We start from the raw sequence: 17,102 nt of genomic DNA, 5'->3' as shown, positions 1-17,102 counted from the left end.
ATTTTCTGTGCTTTTCCTTTTATAGTCTATATCAGAAGCATTATCCTATTGATTCTATCTTATTACATCCCAATCAACTATTAATTTTTTTCTTCCTAATACAGACCTCAGAATTAACAGGACTTTTTTTTTATATTTGAGGTTGACTTTTTAATGTAATTACTCTGTTGACTCCCTTCTCTCTCCCACAGAACTTTTCCATATATATCCTTGCACGTTAGCTCTCTGAAAAGATTTGCAAGACAAACTCAACTCTTCTTTTTGCTAACAATTATTGTCTTTTTCAACTTAAAAAATTTAAAGTTATTGTCTTCTGCTTAGAGGCATTTTTTGTGGTTTTTGTTTCATTTTGTTTTGTTTTGTTTTCTGTTGTTCCTTATTTTATAAAAATACATGGAGAAATTTGAATTTCAACTACTAACATACTTGAAACAAAAGTCACTTTTAATAATCACATTAAATATGGCTAACTCACAGAACTTACAAAGGTTGTATGATACAAAATCTTCCCATAATTAAATAATTCAATGCAGTTCAAGCTTGTCCCTTCAGACAAATCTGGAATTTTCTTTTCATCAGTCAACAATTTGTAACATATTATTTTTCATTTCATTTTTCGGAGGTGAATTCTGGTAACCAATGTTTGTTGTTTAATTTATGTTTAAATGAGTTAACCTCAGGTTCAGTGTAAATATTTCTTCTAACCTCCAAGTCAGTGGTTCTAATGTTGTGCTCTGTGGAGTCTTAGTGGTTGGGTGGAGGATTGGAATGAGTGGACATGTGGGCTGGCCACACATCACTTAATCAAAACAGCTCAGCTTTTAATGTGTCTTTATTTGGAGTTTGTTATAAATATATAAACACACACATATATAAACATATATAGTTCAACTGCTAAAAATTCATATAAGAGAGAAAAAAAGATTATATTCCATTAGCACATCACTATTCTTACTCTCATGGCTTATAGCTAAATGCTATAGTTCAATTATATATTGCAAAAAAAGATACAAACATAAAACTTGGTATCTTAAAACAGCAGCACTGTTATTCTGTCACAGTTCTGTCAATTTACTGAGTTCATCTCAGCTGTTCACTGCTGCTCTTGTCTGAGAACTTATGGGTACCATTTAGATGTAATCTTGGGATGAAGTCACGTGGACATTTGCCTGGAATTCTTAGAAAACTGAGTCAGTCTCTCTCAATATAGTCTCAGGGACTCCTTCCGTAAGGTCTTTTAGCAAAGTGGTGAAACTCCTAATATGGCAGCTCAAGGCTCTGGAAAGAATGAAAGTGAAAGCTGTTAGTCATTCTTAGGGCATGGCACCAAACTGACAGTGTTACTTCCTCCACATTTCTATCAGTTACAGATTATCAAAGGCCCAACATAGATTGAAGCACAGGGGATAACAAAAGGGCACAGATAGCAGAAGGCAGGGTTTCTTTCTTTTTTTTTTTTTTTTCTTGTCTAATTCTGCTGTGCTCTTCAACATCCCAGATTATACATTGAAGTATAAAGGAATTCTCTTCAGTTCTGTTATGTTGAAAAAACAAAACAAACAATCTTTAAATGATTTCCCTCTGCTTTACATGTGTGCTGGTTTATTATGAGCTTCTACTCCCTGACTTCATAACTTTCTACAGTAGGGTTGTTTAGATTGTCAGGGCCAATAGTCGAACCATAAACATTTACCGGGCTGGTGTTGTCTTTGGCAACATGTCTTTTAATAAGTGTATATCTATAAAAAATGTATTATTTAACTTTTTTTTGAATTGAGTAAAAACTATGTAAGCATCAAAAAAAATTCAACATCTGGGAATTTGCTTATGATTGTATTACTTGGCTTATCCATCATACATATAAAACATACTTGAAATGTAAATAAGTGAATTCTACATGGAAACCCTTACATCCATGTTAACACTAAATCCAGTGAAAAACTTATATTACACTAGATACAGTTTTCTTGATAACTGTACTGTTCCTTTACAGAGGCACCAATGCTGCATTCCTGTCTCATGAGCTCTCCCATCCTAAGCAACCAGATGTGGAAGCTAAGGGACGAGATTTTTGCCTTCAGCTTGAAATTCTATAATTCTAAGTTCTCAGCCTGAAAATACTCCCTTTTTTGTTCTCTGCAATTATTATCTGAATTATTCTAGTATTGAAAATATTAAAACTTCCTCCAACACACTCAGTGCCTGAGCCAACTTTGCTAACTCTATTTCCTGTTGATTAACTAAAGTAACAGAAAACTCTAAAATAATCCATTTATATTTTAGTTGTCAACTTTTCCAAACTTTATTCTTTAAACAACCATGATATTTAAAAGACAATTCTTAGACAGTTAGTTTTAAATTTCATTTTCAATCTCAAAATCCTGCCCACAGATTAAGAAGGTAGGTTTAGCCTATAGCTAGATTTCATCTGATGGTTAGATTTTCAATACATGTCCTACTAAATCTTGATCTGTGCTCTGTGGTTCCTTAAACTGGATCAATGGGGTGCCTAACAGAAACTGAACTGGTAAATTCTCTGCTGAACTTATCTCAGTAGGACTTTTCTCTATTGAACATTTCACAGCAGCCTATTATCTGATGTGTGGGCATGTGTCTATTTCAGCAATTAGAAACTTGTGACATTTAATAGGAAGAAAAATGATCTTAAAGTAATTCTACCTTGCATTTAAACATATATATGAATTTTCTTGCTAAGAACATTTCTCTGTGAATATAAATGAGAAAAAGTAGCTATATCTTTCAACTGGGAGAAAGAACACTGCTACATAGCTCATTTCTCTTCCCTCCAGTAGTAGTAGGCTGTAGTTAGTTCACCACAGGCCCCCATATGCCTTCTCAATCCTCCTTGTATGAAAGGCATCCATAAATAGGGCAGGAGCAAGAGTTAAAAATTCTCATTGGGAAGTGGATATGTATGCTGCTTCATTATTTGCAATATATTCCTTATAACTTCGAGGATTCATTTATGCAATTATATAACTAATCAGTGAGAATTTATTTTCTTAATTTAACTAGGTATCACATATGCAAAAACACATGTACAATACACACTAGTATCTGAAAAAAATTGCTTTTAGAACGAGACTTCAAAATAAGTAAAAAAAGAAAAAAAAAAAAAACCTAGTTACAATTGGGCAGTGACAGACCTAAGCTTTTACACACACCCACACACACACACACGCACACGCACACACACACACACAGGATTTATGTAATTTCTCTACAATTTGTAACTTCATTCATCTTGAACCTTACTGCTATTGACCTTGAAGAGACTTTTTTTTTCTCTTCCTTTCTAAGCTAATTCCATCTTCAAAGTCTCCCTGAGGGTTTTAGCTTGTGCTTTGACTCTGACTAGACTCCTGGACCAACTCAATTGATCACAGGAGAGAGATAATTTTCCTTTTGAGTCAGCAAGATTCTGTTTCTCACCAACATTTCTCTAGTTAACTTTTCTACTGTTGACTCAATTTTATTTCCTAGACTTCGTCATTAAGAAAAAAAAAAAGAATAGAAGGAAAACAAACACAAAGAGAAGAATTAAAAATGATGGCTAATCAATACTTCTTATCCTTCAAGAATGCATCAGATTTACTCCAGCACATTGATTTATTCTGCATTAGTTTACATGAGGAAGTAGCAATACAGGATAGTAATGATGAGAAGATATCTTTGTATAAGTAAGTATAATTGAAAAAGAAACAGAGTAAGTGCCATACTCTTATAGGAATAAAATCTTTTCTTATATATCATCTGTAAGTTAAGCACAGGCTTTACTTTTATTAAGTCATTTAATTCAAAAAACACTCCTCTGAAGTAATCTTGTTTATTCTTCTTTACATGTTAGGAAATGGAGATACCTTTGAGTACCTTTGCTGAAATCATGTAGAAAGAATTGACAGTTGGACTAGTCTCTAGAGTCCCAGGGTCACCTTTAGTGAGTTTACCTTTAGGAAATGAAGTTCAGACAGAATTCACATTTGTTAAATGGTAGCAGGTACCTTGATGGGTGTTTCACACATATTATCCCATTTACTCCTCACAGCAGCTCTGTTGTGGAACTGTTAATATACTTATTTTGCAAGTGAAAAGTCGATTTGTGAACTTTAAGAAAATTTGATTAAACTCAGCAGCTATGAAGATTCAGAACAATGTTTAAAGCTTAGGTAATTTGCATTCAATTCCTTTTTATTGTACCACATAATATTGGTGGGTATAGGGATAATAATATTAGCTGTATTCACTGTTTTTTGTTTGTTTGTTTGTTTTCTTTTCTTATTAAATGGATGTATGTACTGAGAGGAAACCTAGGACAGAATAACTGCTAAGAGAAATGCAGGTGATCAGAGGATACATCATAAACGTCATGATCCATGTGCACTTTCTGGTAGGTGGTGCAGTTGTTGAATAGCATTAAAGGGTAATCTGAAAAGACACCAACTATTTGGAAAGACCACTTTGACATCAGTATTTGGAAAGACCACTTTGACATCAGTATAGAAGCTTGATGGAAAAGATGTACCACTGAACAAGCTAAAGATGTGATATCTTCAAGACTCGTTCAATTCAATGTAGGAAGTAAGAGAAAAGAAATTATCTAAACTAAGGCTCAATTTTCTGAATTGTTTGCTACGTAAAAAGCAAGGTTCTTGACCAACATAGAAAATCCAGGAAGAGAAGCAGATTTGGGGGAAAAGATGATAAGTAAAAAATACTATTTACAGACACTCTTAGAGCATAGAGTTGGAAATATCCACAAATAGATATATATATTTGACTCTGAAAAGATTTTGGAATTAGCTAATGGGGGGATAGTTGAAATCATCTAACTAGACGAGCTCCCTCATAAATAGAGGGCAAAATAGATAGGTTCTCTGTGCTATATGCAGTGAAGTAGTCTCTGTAAAGTTAAAGAAGTACAATGCAGTTTTAATAGGTTCAAGTTTTACCATGCAATAGAAAATTGAAATAAGGAGATTAGATCTTGAATACATCAGAATAAGAGTGAAGCTAAGGGACAAAATGTTTATTTCATTGTTGTTCTTTTTGTTGGTAATGGTTGTGATTCTTACTTTGCTTACTGTTGTCATTTAAGGAAAAAAAAAGTATGAGATCATTTGTAATATTGGGGAAAGTGGAAATACAAAGGGAGATGTTGAAAACTGGAAAGGTAGGGGATAACTTTAAAATGGGAAGAAACTATAGGGAGACTAAGTCAAAATGCAGGTGGAGAGACTAGGCTGGAAGGGAAAACTAGAGATTTTGTTATCTGAGACCAGAAGAGAGTAAGGGGTGAAAATATATTAAGAATGATAGCTCTGAAGGTAATAAATTGATAGAGTTCAAATTACATTTACAAAATTTTCTTGTAAGAATTGAAGGCAAATTTCTCTGCTGAGAAGGGCTGGGGTATAACATATTACAAAATAGTATGTTAACTGTATTCTACATACTCAGCAGAGCCTGGGTAGCTACAGCCCCAAGGCGAGTAACTCTAAGGGGCAAGAGTAGCCTCCGGCAATGTGCAGTCAGGTTAGAGAGGGTTAGAAGGAGACCTTCCCTACTCAGAGGTATTTCAGATCCTGGCTTCCTGACAATGAATTTTAATTTTGTAGCTTAGAGAATTTAGGGTACATGAAGACATAAATTGAAAGCTATTTTAATCAATAAATTTAAGTATTGCAAACTGTATGTAAGGGCGGTAAACTACCTTCTCTTTTGAGGAACACTTCACATTAGAAAATGTCATCACCAAACATTGGTGAATGAACTTCTAGTTTTGCCATATCTGAATTGAATTTTTCTGGGAAAATTTATTATTATTTTTGAGATACTCTACTATGTAGTATTAGGACCCTTGATCTCAGGGAATTTAATACTTTTTGTTGTAAAATATATTCCAGGATATGAGATTCACTTGAAACTGAGCTACAAGTTTGAAATACTTCTGAGTTAACTCAAAATTTATCAACTTGTTTATGTTGTTCTTTGACCTTGTAACTAATGATGTGAACACATCATCTTCAGTACTTAAAGACTTGGGAATGCCTCTCTAAATATCTGCTAATTCTTAAGGTATGCGTATACAGTACAGCTATTTCTAGGCAGAGTTGACCCAATTAGTGTGGAAGTTAAATAACTTATTATTTTAAGGACTTACTTTTAAAAACACATTTTTAGAACTTTTCTGATTTTCAATGTAGCAACTCATTTGTATGCTTGTATTAATTTGTGAGAGTTTCAATCTGTACATCATCAGTATGTAATTGAATTCTATTTGGTTGTGTTTTTATTTAATCTGCTAGATAATTTAGGCAAATATCAAAGTTGACTGGCATTTTCACTAAATTGACAGTTGTTTTATTTACATGACTGGTTATTTTGTCATTGAATATGAATAAAACCTCCCTAGTGAATCCAAGATAATTTATGATACATTGTATTTTATGTGTCAAGTCAAATCTTATTGAGCTAGATATTTCATATCTACTGACAACAGTACAGAGTATTTCAAGTCCTTAAAATTCAATATTATACCAAACATGAAATGTTTTTATTCCTAAACTGCACAGTAACTATTAACATTGGATCCAAATAAAGCACACTATTTATATATTGATATTATAAATGCTTCTGTGATGACTTTTCTAAGCAACTAAATAAACCCAGAAAAGATAAAAAGAGCTTTTTTTCATAAATAATTTGAAGAATTTAAACAAATGATGGCATCTTACAAGAATAAAGAGAAACTGACTTTATATATTTTCAAATTACCATTAAAAGTAATAAATGACTGGGTCAAACTTGGTCATTGATGGTTTGCATTTTAAAGTTTAACTATTTTTATCCTCTTGCTAATAATGGAAATATATGTTTTATAATTTAGCAATTTCTTTGTTCCCACCTGTGACAGATTTCCTTACATTATTCTTACAAATAAAGAAGTCTATTAGCATCTGTTGCTTTAATCATAGAAGTTTCATGTCTTGAAATCATACATTGAATTCCACTATTAATTATAATTATAATACACCAGTAAAAATTAAAGTAAATAAAAACATACACTAAGAAAGAAAGACAATTTAAGAATGAGCATCCTGTATCCATTGTTCTGGATCAGTTTAAAGCAAATCATTTCCTTGTCAACTCCTTCTTCCTAGCACCTAAGTCACATCTACAAATAGTTTCCATGATAGTCATTTGCTTACATGTCCTCTCAAAGAAAAATGCAAAACACTTTCCAGTTGCCTGTTGGGAGATCCCAAAGTAGAAAACACACTTTTCTATTATCAGTCTGGTTTGACTCTTATCTTTCCCCTTATAGAAAACCTTTTAAGTAACCCTATTTTTGTCTGTAATCAAATACTCTTGAAGTGATCTTTCAGAAATGTGCATGTACTTCTTTCCCTTGTTAGTTCACTCTTCCTAAAGCTAGGAGTTGTCTGTTGACATTTAGATCAACAACTTTCTGCAAACTGAAACTGCCATTTGACTATTTTGGATTGATAGTAGTCTCTTCACACTTATATCCTAATTTATAGTGATGTGGTAACCATTGTCTTAAATACCAGTGGAAATGAAATCCACTGCTAGAAGGAAAAACTTATGAACTAGCAAAGAATAAATGGCAGCCATCAGGAATAAGTGTTTGTCAAATCAAAGCTTAGGCAAGCATCTAAACTTAGAAGACTTAGTCTAATGAATTTCATCCACACCTACTAGATGTGATGTCCAGACATTTGTAAGGTGTTTGCACAAATATATGTTGCATGGAAGACCTCAATATTAAATGACACTTCAATTTTGAAGCTGATTAAAACCTTATTTTGGTAAATAGGACTAGCTGGAAAAAACTCAGAAATTTTTTTATCCATCTTCTTAACCAGTATGTGTTTTTGCCACAATGGCCATCATTGATATTTTCACACCAAACATAATTGATTTTTAAGATATTTTGTATTAGGAGTCCAGTATGTCTTTAGCACAATGGAATTAAATATAAAAGGAAGGAAAAAATGTCATTAAGGACACAAGGAAGCTATTTCCTAGCAAGTATTTTTGTTTTAAAATCCTAGAAGTTTTAGGTTAACTTCTCAATAGTCTTTTTGAAATTCTCTTTTTAAGAAAAGTCAGCAGTTGCTTAAATGAATATGTTCTTACTCAATTAAAACATTAAATTGGATATGGAAATCAATAAATGTTATTCACCACATCAATAGACTTAAAGATAAGAACCATATGATCATCTTGATAGATGCAGAAAAAGCATTTGACAAAGTACAGCATCCCTTTATGTTCAAAACTCTAGAAAAACTAGGGATAACAGGAACTTACCTCAACATTGTAAAAGCAATCTATGCTAAGCCTCAGGCTAGCATCATTCTAAATGGAGAAAAATTGAAGGCATTCCCTCTAAAATCTGGAACAAGATAGGGATGCCCTCTCTCACCACTTCTATTCAATATAGTTCTTGAAATACTGGCCAGAGCAATTAGACACATGAAAGAAATTAAAGGTATAAAGATAGAAAAAGAAGAATTAAATTATCACTATTTGTGGATGACACAATTCTATGCCTAGCAGACCCAAAAGGGTCTACAAAGAAACTACTAGAGCTAATAAAGGAATTCAGCAAAGTGGCAGGATATAAAATCAACATGCATAAATCAAAGGCATTCCTGTATATCAGTGACAAATCCTCTGAAATGGAAATGAGGACAACCACCCCATTCACAATATCCTCAAAAAAATAAAATAAAATACTTGGGAATCAACCTAACAAAAGAGGTTAAAGATTTATACAATGAAAACTACAGAACCCTAAAGGGAGAAATAGAAGAAGATCTTAGAAGATGGAAAAATATACCCTATTCATGGATAGGCAGAACTAACATCATCAAAATGGCGATATTATCAAAAGTTCTCTATAGATTAAATGCAATGCCAATCAAAATCCCAATGGCATTTCTTGTAGAAATAGATAAAAGAATCATGAAATTCATATGGAAAAATAAAAGACCCAGAATAGCAAAAGCAATTCTAAGCAGGAAGAGTGAATCAGGCGATATAGCGATATCAGACTTCAAACTATACTACAGTGCAATAGTAACAAAAACAGCATGGTACTGGTACCAAAACAGGTGGGTGGACCAATGGTACAGAATAGAGGACACAGAGAACAATCCACAAAATTACAACTATCTTATACTTGACAAAGTGGCTAAAAGCATGCAATGGAGGAAGGATAGCATCTTCAACAAATGGTGCTGGGAAAACTGGAAATCCATATGCAACAAAATGAATCTGAATCCCTTTCTCTCACCATGCACAAAAGTTAACTCAAAATGGATCAAGGAGCTTGATATTAAAACAGAGACTCTGCATCTGATAGAAGAAAAAGTTGGCTCCAATCTACATACTGTGGGGTCGGGCTCCAAATTCCTCAATAGGACACCCATAGCACAAGAGTTAAAAATAAGAATCAACAAATGGGAATTACTCAAACTAAAAAGTTTTTTCTCAGCAAGAGAAACAATAAGAGAGGTAAATAGGGAGTCTACATCCTGGAAACAAATTTTTACTCCTCACACTTCAGATAGAGTCCTAATATCCAGAGTATAAAAAGAACTCAAAAAATTAAACCATAAGAAAACAAATAACCCAATCAACAAATGGGCCAAGGAACTGAACAGACACTTCTCAGAGGAGGACATATAATCAATCATCAAGTACATGAAAAAATGCTCACCATCTCTAGCAATCAGAGAAATGCAAATCAAAACCACCCTAAGATACCATCTCACTCCAGTAAGATTGGCAGCCATTATGAAGTCAAACAACAAGAAGTGCTGGCAAGGATGTGGGGAAAAGGGTACACTTGTGCATTGCTGGTGGGACTGCAAATTGGTGCGGCCAATCTGGAAAGCAGTATGGAGATTCCTTGGAAAGCTGGGAATGGAACCACCATTTTACCAAGCTATTCCCCTTCTCGGACTATTCCCTAAAGACCTTAAAAGAGCATACTATAGGGATACTGCTACATCGATGTTCATAGCAGCACAATTCACAATAGCTAGACTGAGGAACCAACCTAGATGCCCTTCAATAGATGAATGGATAAAAAAAAATGTGGCATTTATACACAATGGAGTATTACTCAGCACTAAAAAATGACAAAATCATGGTATTTGCAGGGAAATGGATGGCATTTGAGCAGATTATGCTAAGTGAAGCTAGCCAATCCCTAAAAAACAAATGCCATATGCCTTCTTTGATATAAGGAGAGCAACTAAAAACAGAGCAGGGAGGAAGAGCATGAGAAGAAGATTAACATTAAACAGGGATGAGAGGTGGGAGGGAAAGGGAGAGAGAAGGGAAATTGCATGGAAATGGAAGGAGACCCTCATTGTTATACAAAATTACATATAAGAGGAAGTGAGGGGAAAGGGAAAAAAAAAACAAGGGAGAGAAATGAATTACAGTAGATGGGGTAGAGAGAGAAGATGGGAGGGGAGGGGAGGGGAGGGGGATAGTAGAGAATAGGAAAGGCAGCAGAATTCAACAGACACTAGTATGGCAGTATGTAAAAACATGGATGTTTAACAGATGTGATTCTGCAATCTGTATACGGGGTAAAAATGGGAATTCATAACCCACTTGAATCAAATGTATGAAATATGATATGTCAAGAGCTATGCAATGTTTTGAACAACTAATAATAAAAATTTTAAAAAAACATTAAATTGGTTTTTTGGATGCTGCCTAGGAATATATTTGATAATTAGAAGAGGAAAAGGAAAGTAGACAGTCTTTTTTAGGTGTTAAGACCAGAGAAATTTCAAGAACCAATAAAGAACAAATCCTGTCTGGAAAAAGACTTATGTTGAATAACCCATTGACAATCATTCAAATAAATCAAAGTTGTGTTAATAGTAATGATAAAACAAACATGTTGTATTCTTTTATGCAAAAGTGAGATTCAGAATATCTGCACTCACTGAACATAAAAGAATAATTTTCAATGAAAATGCAGCATGCTATCAAAATATATATATATATATATATATATATATATATATAAATAAATAAATAAATACTAGAAGGAGAAGGGATTCACATCTAATTTTTTTTTCCTAATGAGATTCTTTAATAAAAGTGGATCAAAATTCCTTTTAAAGGTGTCATATTTAGGCATTGAAATGTGTAATCTTATTATTATAGACTTTGCATCAGTAAAGTATCCTGCTTAGTGTATGATCTGACTTGTTAGTATTTGAATAGAAACATTGTAGGAAGAAATATTTAAACTATCCTAGTAGACTTATAGGGAAAAAAAATACAAGGCAGCAGACATTGATGTACCTTGAACACTATTCCTTCTCCATAGTGTGGAAAAGCAGTTGCTTTTCATATATTTGTTCAATAGCTGTACATGTGTAGTGTACCCACAATGTGCTACTCACTTTAATCCAATTGGTGATGCAATAGTAGGCAAGATCCGTTGTCTTCCAACAGTTAAGTGTGTCAAATTATTAATATGTTACCAAATAATTGTGAAATGTCTTATTTTTTGCCTACTAAAAATTAATTCTATTGTGATAGTTAATATTTCTGGAAAAAGTCATCAGTGTGCATAGTTGTTAGTTACATACTGTGCATAGTGGTTGATGAACTAATATAGAAGGGCATGAGATAGAACAGTAGATTTTGGACAAGACCAGATCATACAGCACGTAGAGTACAGCAAGCAACTTGACTATATTTAAAATACAGTGGGGAAATGGTTTGTAATTTAGAAGACATATAATCTCACGTGCACCTTAAAATGCATATACTTCAGCCAGGCGCGGTGGTGCATGCCTGCTGTCCCAGCAGCTTGGGAGGCTGAAGCAGGAGGATCACAAGTTCAAGGCCAGCCTCAACTTAGTGAGGTCCTGCCTCAAAATTTAAAAAATAATAATAATAAAAGGGATAGAGATGTTTCTCAGTGGTTAATTGTCACTGGGTACAATCTCTGGAACAAAAAAAAATCATACTTGAGCTGCTAGACACAGTGAAAGTGGAGGGAATAATTAGGAGGCTATTGCATTCTGTGAGAAACTTGTGGCATGCATATGTGAATTGACAACAAAGATGGCTAGGAGTGGATAGATTTGACATCTCTATTCTGGGTATAAATGGTAGGACCTGCTAAGTAGATGTGTGAGATTAAGGAAGAACAAAAGTCAAAGTTTCTTCCTTGATCAACTAAGGGAATGCTCATGCTATTTTCTTATAAGGGAAAGATGGAGACAGAACATATTGAGAGAGGAAATCAAGAAGGATTCATTGGACATGTTGCATTTGAAATGGTATGGGAAATAAAAATGAAGACATTAGACAGTACTTGACATGTCCAACCCATTGAGCCACTTCCCTCCACCCAATCTCTGCTACTACAGTTAATCTCTAACCTGGATTATTTCAAGCCAATATCATCTCCCACCTAATTTCACTCTTTCCTCCACTATTACATTGTTTAACATAACAGCAAGAGGAGCCTAAGGAAAGTGGTTGAGGAAGAAGGATTTTTCACTCTGTTTAGAATGGAGAAAGTTGAAGCACTGGGGATAAAGTAGAATGGGAATACATATGTTACTGTAGCAAAATAGTGAACTAAAACTAGAATTTGCTTTGCAATCATAAAGATCCACATGTTTAATACTTTTGTTACTCCTTATTAACTAAGCAAATTCAGACTATGTAGAAAATCTATGTTTTCAGTATAAAATACGGCATATGCTATTTGACTCATAAGTTTGATATGAAAGTTAAATTCAGTGAAATAAACAATCTAATGAATCTGATATGTGACTGGTCCCCATGTTATACTAGTTAATTCCTCCACACACTGAGGATCATATTATAGACATTTAAAGGCTTAAGGTTTTCTCTTTGCTGGGTGTGGTGGTACACACTTGTAATCCCAGCAGCTAGGAGGATGAGACAGGAGGATTGGGAGTTCAAAGCCAGCTTCAGCAAAAGCAAGGCACAAAGCAACTCAGTGAGACCCTGTCTCTAAATAAAATACAAAATAGAACTGGGGATGTGGCTCAGTGGCTGAAAATCCCTGAGTTCAATCCCCAGTACCTCCCACCCACCAAAAATCAAGATTTTCTCTTTATAGACAGAGGGAAATTATTAGTGGTTTATTAATAAGCAAACTTCATGATCAAAAATGGGGTATTTCCTTAAGGTTAATTTGCTTTTATAGTGTAGGAATACTATAAGTGAGACTGATTAAGGACCTCATGGAAAACTACAGAGATTAAGAGAGATTAATTTACTCTTGAGTATCTAAATTTGATTCCTTATGTTATCAATGATATTCTGATCTTTACCTAAATTTAAAACATTAACTCCAGCAAGTGTTTAACTTTGTTAAAATTTAATGATAATAAAGAATGCAAATTTTACATTCACAACTTCAATTTTTACCAAGTGTACATACCTGTGCACACACTACTCAGAGATAATGAACATTTTATCTATCACCCTCGTATCTTCCGTATGCTGATGTTTCCTCTCAAGCACTAACCTTCCCTTCTTCAAACAGAAATTGCTATTCAGTTATGAGTCATCATGATTGTTTTTCATGATTTTTAATTTTGGATAAGTAAAATCCATAGTACCTACTCTTCTTTTCTTGGCTTCTTTTTCACTTTATATTATACCTGTGAGCTTTGCCCATATTAATGCTTAAAACAGTGGACCACTCTCTGTCCCTACCATGTATTATTCTGTTGTACAATTATACCATAGTCCCTTTTAGAGTCAATATTTGTTTCCAACTTTTTTGCCATTACGAAACACTTTTTATAGTCTATTTTTTAAATTTAAACATATGTTAGAAAGATACAAAAACATAAATATTGTGCATATTTATGAGGTACCATACGATGTTTCAATTCATGCATACATTGTGTAATGTTTAAATCAAATTAAGCATATCTATCCCTTCAAAAAGTTATCATTTATCTATGGTAAAAAACACTCAGAATCAGCCTCTACTCCTTCGTCTTTCTCTCCTACCACCTTCAGCTTCTAATAACCATCATTCTATTCTCAGTTTCTATGGGATCAACATTTTTGGATTCAACATGTGAATGAGATCATGCGGTACTTGTCTTTCTGTGTCTGGCTTACTTCACTTAACATAATAATCTCCAGTTCCATCCACATCGTTGACAGGATTTTATTCTTTTTTATGGCTGAATTGTGTTCTATAGTATGTGTGTATCCCATTTACTTTATTGTCAGATGATGAACACTCAAGTGGTTTCCATTTCTGAGCTATTGTGAATAGTGCTGCAATAAACATGGGAGTGCAGGTGTCTCTTCAACATGTTTGTGTTATTTCTTTTGGACATATACCCAGAAGAGAAATTGCAGGATCACATGACAGTTCTATTTTCAATTTTTTGAGGAACATTTATACTATTTTCCATAATGTCTGTACTAATTCAAATTGCCACAGTACACAGGGGTTTCTTTTTCTCTACATCTACAAACATTCTTTTTCATTTGGTTCACAAATGCCTGCACTTGTAGTGCACACATACCTTGCAATTGAATTTATGAGTCATAGCATATGTGCCAACAAGTATCTACTACATTAATTCAGAGAATTCACAGATAATACTTCTAGAAGATAACAAATAAATATAGTTATAACCTTCAGGGAGGTAAATATTACTTAAAAATTTTTATAAATACTATGAAAATAAAGTCTGAAAAACTGAGAATTTCCATCAATTTTAAGTCATCAATATGAAAGAAAAGGCTAGCCATATTGCAACAATGTTTTGAACTTATTAATCCTACAAATTACCCATTGTTAAGCAATCCTAAGAACTCATTACCACATCAATTAGAAAAAAACAGACCATTCAATTTAAAATAGCTGCTCCACAAAAATCAGTCACCTCCCACTATGGGTTGGCCAAATGGCAGAGAAACATAAAAAAATGGTACTTACCTTTATTAATCATCAAAGAAATGCAAATAAAATCCATAATGAAATATGACTACAAACATAACAAAATATCTAGAATGAAAAAAAGATGACAGTATCCTGTGTTGCTAAGGTTATAGAACAATTGTGATTCACATTCGAAGTTGGTGGGAATATTGATTCAACCATTTTTAATTCATTAAAAAAAAAAACAGATGGGTCAAGTAAAACATATCTGTTGGCTGAATTTAGGGTAATACTGCCTATTTGGAACTTCTCACAACTCCTTCATGTAACAGATATGGACCCTGAGGCACAATGAATGTAATTCAAGTTTAATTCAAGGTCAAATAGCTAGAACCCAAGTCTCCTGACTATTTGACTGGTGGTGTTTCTCCACTCTCCTCCTTTCCTCCCTCACCAGAGAGTGTGGTTTTTCTCTAAATGACTAGACAGGAAATGAAGGGTAAAGTATAAACCTTTGAATTTTAACATATTTTACATTGTGCAAGTAAAATCCATTTCATGCAATCTTAAATGAATAAAAGGAATTTAAATCAAATTTATTTCAATTCTACCAAGGAAGTTTTAGGCTTAAAATAATAATAATAGTAAGCCCAGAACCACCTATTAGAGATTAGAATTTAGAAGGTTCAAACACAAAAGCCTTTCATAAAAAGATTTCTGGGTATTAGTCACCATTGTTTTCATACATTTGAAAGAACTTAATAGTCTACTTTATTATTTTTTTTCTGGAGTACAAATGAACTGTTCCAAAAAGATCAATTAAATAATAGGACTGAGAAGCATCTTTTTATCATAGGGGTTTCTTGTGCATTTAGTGCATTAAAGTTAATTCCCGTGCTATTATTGAGGAAATAGTATGGTCCTATTGGAGTTTTAAAATTTTTACTGATGTAGGAACAGCATTTCTTGGCAGATTAAACAATAGAATCTTAGGAAATACCAAAGTACTCTTTAAAAAGATCATCTTCTTTAAATTGGTACATTTTAACCAGAAAGACAAGTTGTGTCTCACTGCAAGAAAGCTTTTAATTTCACATGGAGAAAGGTGAATTATTTTCTCTATGTAGGAATTTTATGTACAACCTCTTGAATATGTTCATATATTTAAATACATAGATGTGAAACTAGCTAAAGTTAGAAACAACTTTTTCTTCAGCTAAAAGTCCGTCTCATTCATTGTGTTGAAGTTTCAGCTGTTTTTTATTTTAGAAAATGTGTCTGAAGCCAATGAATCAAAGAGACCATAAAAAGGTTCTTAAAATAGCCACTTGAGTTATCCTATACATTAAGTATTTCAATGATACTTAAGATTTTAGTTCACCAATTTATTTCTACTAATCAAATAATAAATACAAATCATGTATGATAATGTATATCTTTTGCAAAAACCAAATGACCATAGACTATTTATGTAATGGGACTACAAAGGAGCACAAACTTTTCCAAAATTGTTAGTTCACATATGAAATGACATATTGTGCTTTCCTCAATTGACATAACTAAGTGTATCAGCAGTATAAAGGGCAAGAAGCCAAGCATCAGAAAGAGCACAACGGAGGAGGAAATGAATTTTCACAGCAAATTGTGTGAAAGTTTGTAGAAGACCTTTATTCACCGCAATTAATACTTCAGTTTGATGAGAAGTGTATTCAGTCATTATTCCCTTTTAAGAAAATGCTCCCAGCCCTTTTATACAATAACTGAAAGATTTTTTTAGACTCTAAATATCTGCTTTAACAAGTTCATAGAACAAATAGTCACATTTATGTGAATCCCTCTATTGTCAGAGTAGGAGGGCAGAAAAAGGGTCTGATAAAATTAGATAGTTTATTTTCTCAGAATATTTAACAAACATGCAAGACACTAAAAACACAAAATAGGTCTTTAATTTCTTGCCAGTGTTTCCAACATGTTAATGCTTGTATAATATAATATACATGGTTTCGTATAGTACATAATTGATCAGCATATTGAAAGAAATATTGCAGTTTCACTGAGACCTAAAGCTCTGATCTTTTCTTCTTTCCTTTCTGCCCTCCGCTCTCCCTTCCTATCTTTCTTT

This window comes from Marmota monax, unplaced genomic scaffold (assembly GCF_021218885.2).
Source record: "Marmota monax isolate L192 unplaced genomic scaffold, Marmota_monax_Labrador192_F-V1.1 WCK01_AAM20220418_F8-fsc00013, whole genome shotgun sequence".
Lineage (NCBI taxonomy): Eukaryota > Metazoa > Chordata > Mammalia > Rodentia > Sciuridae > Marmota > Marmota monax.
Note: the sequence above shows the minus strand (reverse complement) of the source record.